Genomic DNA, 8,994 nt, shown 5'->3' with positions numbered 1-8,994 from the left:
TCAGTTTCAAGATTATGTGGAAATGTTAGCTCATTACGAAAACGGTATCGAGATCGCTGACGCGCTCTATCACTTGGATAGAGATCGGAGGAGAACGCCGACTAATTTAGGTTCTGAAATACTCCTATTTCTAAGCATCGACATATTATCATGTATCATCATCGCCATCTGGGATCCATCTAAAACATTAGATAAACTAACTATTATCTCCTGAGCACCGTTTTATGAATATACTATACTTAAATCAGTTCTTCAAAAAGGCAATTTTTAGGATTAAAAAAATATGTCATCCTAGGAATTTATTGTGATACCTTATCATCATCGGCCAACAACTAGTATCCGGATGAGGCCTGCCTAGAGATCTTGGTTTCGAACCGAGGTCCACCAATGCGGTACCCCGAAAAGCTGTCTGGTCTATGTCATCGCTCGATCTAAGCAAAGTCTGCTACGTTTTCTTTTTCTAACATAGACAATGCTATTAGAGACTTTTCGAGCTAGGTTATCCTCCCCTACACGGATTAAGTGACCCACTCACAGTAACGTATTCAACCGGATTTGAACCAAAACCAGACGGTCGAGGTACCGGTCATACATTCCATCGTTATGTAGGCTATGTAGAAGGGTAAACATTCGAATGAAAATTCCTCGGAGGATTCTTCTAAGGAGAATAAGATCCTGTCCGGATAGCACAAGGCTATCATACGGAAGGTCGCGGTCCAAATTTCACTAGTGGCAGTTACGGTCTTGAATGAAGTGCTTTAACACATTTCAAGGCCCCGATCCAATTGGATTTTTGCGCCCACGATTATTATTGTTATGATTTTTCTAAGAGTTCGCGATTTTTCTTTCTATGAACTCAAGTCTCCGAGGAATGCATGGGGGCTGGTAAAATCATTGTCTTTTATGGTAAGACTTTAACTCTCTGGTGAGACGTTTCGACCGGAAATGATTTTGGAAACTGAAATAAAATCTGTCGACTGCCAAAAATCGTGGGATTTTTTTCATAATAGCTGACTCCCATATTGTTGATATTACTCCTCCGGAATGTTTCCTTTCCATAAACGCCTGTGTACTTTATATGTTCTTGCTTACTTAGTTTCCCTTGTCGAAGAATTTTTCAATACACTCTTAGATGTTCTGCTGTTCAAATATCCTGCCGTACCTCTTATTCTCTACGGAGGCTTAAAACTTCCATTAATTCATTCATTCTTCCAGTTCTCCCTAAATATATTACTGATTTCAATGCAATGTCCACTGTAATCAGAACAATCGGATTCTTGTCCTAGATTTTTATTCTTCGCAATCGATGCCCATTATCCGCCTCTTCGACTTGAGTTCCAAGTTGATCGTTCGGCCCCACACTGCGTCGCAAACCACCGAACTTAATTTCCATAATGCGAATTTTGTAGCCTTGCTTAACGTTCTATCTGCAATTGACTGGAAAGATGAGTTGCAAAATGTCTCCCTTGTTTTGTTCCTGTTTGGTCCACCGCTGGTAATCGTTAAGCTTTGCGCGCAAAACACCAGTCGTGGTTATGATTCTGGCGTTCATAATTAAGGACATTTTTGTCATACACTCTAAAATTCTCATTCTTCACCGGCTACTTCTCGCCGATTTTAGCTACCAATTCTACCTAACCTGCATGGAAGCCTAACTGAAACTACGTTTTTGCAATTTATTTTCTTAATCCATCGTCTGACTTCTTTTCGGGGGTAGGTGATCCTTCTATAGTCATCCCATTTTCCACTCCTCTTCTAAATTCTTCCATTGTTTAATTTCTTACTAACCGTTCGGATGTTAGCGGCGGTTGTGATTTTGACGGTCTGCCAAATCGTTTACTAGAAAGATGTAAGCCCCAGTGGAAGGAAACGTGTAGCATTCCTTTACAAAGAAAAGGTGATTACACTGGCCAAAAACTATCACCTCCTGCTCGTTATCCAAGATTCTAAAGAAATATGTAAATGACTGCCTCTCTCTTTTGTGAAGGAACAGCATAAATTTTGAACGAAGCCCTCAACTGTCACTAATTTGCTTGAGTTTCTGGGTTCGTCCTTCAATCTTCCCAACAGTTCATAGATATCCATCCTCCTGTCGTCCTCTTAAAATCGGTTCCCTGTCTGTCTGTCATTTTGTCTGTATGCCTGTCTACTCCTGTCTTCAAACGCACTGATACGTAAAAGATGGGTTCAACATTTTTTCCCACTGACTATAGCCATCCGGGGTATCCAATGAAGCGTATTGATTAGTACTTTCCGAAGCATGTATTAGTGTTGACAGAGTGCCTGGCTCCGAAAGAGTTACTTCAAGGACCCGCACACAGAAACTATCCAACCGAAAAAAATTCAAAAAAATTTGCACTTCCAGAATAAACTTAAGGAGGGTTTTAAGGTAAATTTCTAAAATATAGTAATATGCGATCATTAACTTTATTTGACCAAATATTGTAACAACAATAACAAAATTTTGTATAGAGTCCTGGCTCCCCTGCATTTCGCCCAATATCAGAAATACAATCATTTTCGAAAATCAATTAAACCCTTTCATTTGATACGATAACAGACGGACAGACAGATATTCAATCGATTTTAATAAGGTTTTGTTTCTCACAAAACCCTAAAAATGAGGTTATTGCTGTATTGTAGATTTTGTCTATATTTGTGTTACAATGTGTCCTTGAAGATCAGGTGGATGCTATGATCATTAACGTATGCTCTATATTCCGGACCTCCATTAGCTATGGTTCTTGTGACATTCGTTTACCACTTAAATGCGTTACTAGGAACTTCATTATAGGTGGTCCCATGGTCCCATCTGCAGAGACATACGTTAGTTTGTGAATCTTCTTTCGCCCAAATCAAACAAAAATAGTTTCGTGTGATACTGCGAGTTGAATAACCCGTAGCCCATTGTTGTTGGTAATTTTTTTGCAAGCTATGCGAGCCGATGTATCGGCTGGACACGGACTTCGCCCCTATCATCTCTACTTCTAAGTCAAAATTACCAAGCCTGATTTCAATATCATACCAGGGGCAGGCTTCAAAAGTTCGTTCCACTGTCTCGTAAAATGTATCCTTATTCGACTCTGTAGTGCTCTGTCTAGGGGCGTGATGGTTAATGAGATTTTTATTTCCAAATTGGCTTCAGAAGCGTAAAGTGCAAAGTGAAAGTCTATCGCTACTGAGTTCATTGTTTCGCAGAGTAGGGCGTCTAGTTCGAGAACATGTTTCACTGGACCGCTTTAATATATGATGAAATAGGTCTCCTTCAGGAAATCGTGGAAAAATTGCAAGAAAAGCATCTTGGATTATCTTGGATTGTATGAACACATTATTCGCGCTGAGGAGAACTTACTTGCCAAAATTAGTCTGAACATCGAAGTCGAGGAGAAAGGACCAAAACACTGAAGCAACGACGGTTTGATACGCTGGATGGTGAGTTGAAAGGTTTTCGACTCCATCCAGATTAGACCTTTCATCATCATCAACGGCGCAACAACCAGTATCCGGTCTAAGCCCGCATTAATAAGGAACTCCAGACATCCCGGTTTTGAGCCAAGGTCCACCAATCTGATATTCCGAAAAGCTGGCTGGCATCTTGCCCTACGCCATCGTTCCATCTCAGGTCCTCTATTTCTACCATAGATACTGACCTTATAGACTTTCCGGGCTGGATCATTCTCATCCATATGGATTAAGTGCCCCGCCCACCATAGCATATTGAGACGGATTTTATTCACAACCTGACGATCATGGTATCGCTCATAGATTTCGCCGTTATGTAGGCTACGGAATCGGCCATCTTCATATAGGGAGCCAAAAATTCTTCGGAGGATTCTTCTCTCGCACGAGGCCAAGAGTTTGTGATTTTTCTTGCTAAAAACCCATGTCTTCGAGGAATACATATGAACTGGCAAGATTATAGTCTTATTATTATTCTATTAAGGGAAAGTCGAACGCGTCCTTGAAGAACTATTGTGACCCTTTTACTGGTTATAGTGTACCTGTTGATCATAGTATCTCAAGCAGGCCTGTAACCGTTAGGAACTTTAGTATGTTCCCCATTTCCAGATGTTTCAGCTTTGCATCTGGTATTAAGTGTTCTCCCAGATGTCTCGACCTACTTTGCACAAGTGCCGGATACTGTCCCAGGACGTGTATAGAGGTTTCGTCCTCCTCCTTAAAAAATCTGGGTTCGTATCCCCCAATAAGTACCCTGGACTGCTCCATCCCTGGTAGGCCCGCCCAATATAGTTCCCTCAACCGTTTCTCTTCATTTCTTAGATTCATAACCATGAAACCGTTTCCGATTCCAGAAGGATTCTGGCCCGTGTAAATATAGTCTTATACAATAAGAGCTTTGACCACATGGTGAGACATTTCGAGCGGAACAGTTGTTCTGAGCTGAAATAGGCTTTGTTGGTTGCTAACATCCGTGCCCGGATCTCGTTGTCTGTTATCGATTGTAATTTATGGCCCCTCAGATCGGGCAGACGGCGCAAGATCTTGGGTTGCACATCAATGAAGGCAAGACAAAGTATATGGTGGCAACGTCAGCATCGAAAACCAACCAACCAACCACATCAAACCGAACTGATCAAATAGGAAGAATAAGGTTAGGAGAATACAACTTTGAGACCGTTGATAATTTCTCCTATCTAGGGTCGAAAATGACAACCGATAGCAGCTACGATGACGAAATCCTCGCACGGTTGTTGTCAGCCAATAGAGCCTATTTCAGCTTACAAAAACTGTTCCGCTCGAAATGTCTCACCATAGGGTCAAAGTTCTTACTGTACAAGACTATGATCTTGCCAGTCCTCATGTATTCCTCGGAAACTTGGGTTCTTCTTCGAGAGAAGAATCCTCCGAAGAATTTTTGGTCCCCTGTATGAAGATGGACGATTCCGTAGCCTACATAACGGCAAAATCTATGAGCGATACCATGATCGTCAAGTTGTGGATAAAATCCGGATCAATAGGTAACGGTGGGCGGGTCACTTAATCCATATGGATGATGATGATTCAGTCCGGAAAGTCTACAAGGGTAATATCTATGGTAGAAAAAGAAAAAGAAGACGACGCAGACCCTGCCTAAGATGGAGCGATGGCATAGGCCAGGACGCCAGACAGCTTTTAGGGATATCGAATTTGTGGACTTCGGCGCAAAACCGGGATGTTTGGAATTCCTTATTAAGGCAGGCCTAGACCGGATATCGGTTGCTGCGCCGTTGATGATGATGATATGGGGGAAATTATCAACTGTTCTAATCTCCTCTCTTTATTCTTCTTGTTTTTTTAAGAAAGAATGTTTTTGGGCTCTTTTTTGCTGCACCTTTATATGAGGTCGTTGAAATTTGGACGAAAAGTATTGTAAGTGAAAATCTTCCTAGAGCAACATGCAATTAAAAAATCTTGAAGTTAAGGTGAGCTTCCTCAGAAGTCACCAACATACTAGACTAGAATTTATAATACAGACACACCATTTTTTATGAAGAGTTAACAAATTTCAAGGAATTGTATCGGTTTATAGTGGTCGTAGGTGGCTTCAATCGCCATTTGGGCAAAAGATTTCTTTATATGAAGGTATAGTTTCTGTATCGATTTACATAGTATAGCCATAATTTCTGTCAGCCAACGCGTACAGCGAGAAATGTTAGGCTGCCGAAAGTGGAAACACTTTAGTCAGACTTTCAGTTTCCGAAGATCAGTAGCGGGTGAACGACAACACGATGAAGTTTGGTAACTACAAACAAGTCGGGAAACTGGAAGCTAGACGCTTCAGGTATGAAAGGTTTTGTGTATTTCTTTTATATAGAGTTTTGAGTGTGCATTTGTCCCATTAGTATGTAGCACGTAATACGAGTATATGCATATATTATATGTAAATTTCCACTTTCAAGTGATATTGACATTCAAAGTCGTGAATTTGCACTGAAGCGCAGCTTTGACCTATTATAACTTTATTAGTAATAGTTCGATTTTCACAAAATTATTGCAAAATTTCGCGTTTCTAGGGTGAACCTAAGGGGGATTTTCTGGCCAATTAATAAAAATTATAGTAATGTACTATTATTAGCTTTATTTGAACAGGTATCGTTATGGAGGGTATTTCGGAGCATAGGCACCATATAGTGGCAGCACCCTGATTTTTTTTAGATTTTTCGGTTGGATAGTTTCTGAGAATGGGTTCGTTAAAAAAATGATCACTTTGAACCCCTCGTAATCCCCACCTTTCCAACAAATGTCGAAACTAAGACCGGCTTCGAAAAGTACTAACCGAGACTTTTAGTTTGATACCCCACATGACCATATTTGATGAAAAAAAATTTACACCCCCCTTTTGCATGTATGTATCAAAAATATCGCAGAATTATATTTTCCGATGAAAAAATTTTTACCATGGAGGAAAAATTCAACCAACAAAATGACCGAGTATATGCTCACAATGGTTATGAAGCAAAGAAAATGCTCCGCGAGTCCAACGTCGTCACCATCCGTCCTCTGTCATGGTAGGACGTCTCGTATTACGGAGTAACTGATATTCATTTCTGCGAGGTCTCTATTCGTTGGAAAGTCGTGGTGCTTCCAGTAGGACTCGGTCGCCGCTCACAAGGCCAAGATAATTCAGCAGTGGTTAGCGGCGCATGTTCCTGACTTCATAACCATGGATGAATGGGCCTCAGGGAACCCAGATTTGAATCTTCTGGACTAGAGCCTTTGGGCTAAGTTAGAGGAGACTGCCCGCGATTGAATTTACACCAATTTGGAGAGTTTGAAGGCCAGCTTCATATCGTGCGTGAAGCGATTGATGCATGGCCTCACAGACTTCGGGCCTGTATAGCTGCTAGCGGAGGCTATTTTGAATAATTTTTTCTCCGTTTGAAAGCTCTATGTTTCCGTTTTCTAATAGTACACTTTTCGATTGATTTAGTTTATTACTTCGTGAGAAATAAAGATTTGTTTGAATGACAGAAGTTATGGCTATTCTATGTATATTATACAAAAAGGCTGTTCTGGTGTGAATCGATGCAGAAAAATGTTTATTATAATTTCATTGTTTTCGTTCACCTATTAATGTTGTTTTTTGTAATTTGTAAATACATATAATTAATATTCCTTAGGGCAAAGGAAGCCTCCATTACATGGCAACTATGCCTACGGTAATAATAAAAACACTACTCCCGAAAAATACGAAAACATATCACATTCACATTGGCTATTTTATGGTTGATTCTGAAAAGAAACTATAATTCCAGAAACCGCTAATAGCATTTAAAATGTAACTTAATTATCCATTTCAAATAAACCATTTAAGGTTTTATAATATCAAAGCCTTCCGCCCACCTGAGCTGGTTAAGCAGGTGAATTTTAAATTGCTGAAGAACGAACACGCTTTAGAACCTCACGTATTGCACACTACTGCCCACTTTACGGGGTCATTTTTCAGGCAGTTTATCTGTAAATATTACCTTAGCGTGGTATCCAAATGCCATAATACATACCACAAAGAATTCACTGTTTAAAGTGGAATCTTGCGGTCAGAACTAGCTAAATCATTGCTCTTTTAAGGGCAACTTTGTTGTTATTTCCAGCACATTTAACATTCCATGTTTTCGAGGAAATTGTATTAATAACTAAAGGGAAAAAGGTAAATTGAAATATAACTAAGTATGTATTTTGCTAGAATCTTATTAGACAAGTAAGTCTTCAACAAATAGCAATCGTAGCTCGTTTTCCCTAAAAACATGTCGACATGTCTATATTATTTGTGCTAACTTTTTGTGAATTCGACAAGTAACAACATTCATCGGTGTATTTAATTTTGAAATAATTCTATCATAGAACCGTTTTGGCCGAAAAGTTTAATAGATATACTGATTACAAAAAAATATTTGCGCAAAAACGTAATAGTTTAGGGCCGTTGAGAAAAAATCCGGGCCCGGGGTGAATATTATGTGGAGAATGTATAGAAATTTCTACTCCGCACCCTCAAGAAAACTCCGAACCCGGGAGGAATTTACTCAACCTTTTCTTGGCAACCGCAACTAGAGTAGTAAAAGATTTGTGGATCTCTGCAACATCCACTGACTTGTTATCGGTGGTACATTTTTCAACCCATAGCAAACCGACGAACATAGAGAAGTCATAGACTTGTAGAGCTTCGGCCACTCCAAGGTCAACACCAGCCGCCCACATGATTCAGGTGTTGTTCGACAGTGGGAGGACTATTCTGCTGACCGAGCGGCTGATGCCCTGAATAGTCTGTACAAGAATATCAATGATCATTCGGCCACAGTACATCAAATAAGTAGTATCCACACTAAACGGATCGAACTTGCAAATGTATTTGAAAAGTTTATCCCTACACATGACTGCTACAAAACCACATGTAGATACTGCTGGATGACGTGGGCCTATGATGTGTATGGATAAGCTTTCCAATACATTCGCAGGTCCAGTCCATTTAGTGTGCCTGCCTATTAGATATACTGAGCATTCAACCACCACCAAAAATTCTCTTTTCGCTGGAGCCACACAGCTCTTCAGCTACATCCCGAAGGGGTATCTCAAGGACTGCCTGTGCTGGGATTTGTGGAAGTAGATCGATCAGCGTAAGGGAGTGAGGGCTGAATAGGTTGCTGTGAACGGTGATGAGCGCGACAACCTCGAGCCTTGATACCAAGCGAAATCCCAAAAAGTTCAGCTTAGTGTACGTCGTGACAAACGGAAGTTCATTACTGTGTCGTCCAGGAGAGCAAAAGTTGCCGCAAACGATAACGTTTAGCAATCTTATGCTGCATCACTAAACAACCTGCAAGTGGAGACAAATCTCCCGATGGTTCAGTCAAGGACGTTAACGGTCGACTTCTCATTCATCTTGATGATTAGTTGAAAAGATGGATCTTTACCCCGTTTCTAAGCCAGATAATATCTGGAGAAGTTCCTTCGCTCGATGCGAAATGGATAGCCACTTTAACATCCACATATGGACTA

This window comes from Hermetia illucens, chromosome 3 (assembly GCF_905115235.1).
Source record: "Hermetia illucens chromosome 3, iHerIll2.2.curated.20191125, whole genome shotgun sequence".
NCBI lineage: Eukaryota > Metazoa > Arthropoda > Insecta > Diptera > Stratiomyidae > Hermetia > Hermetia illucens.
Note: the sequence above shows the minus strand (reverse complement) of the source record.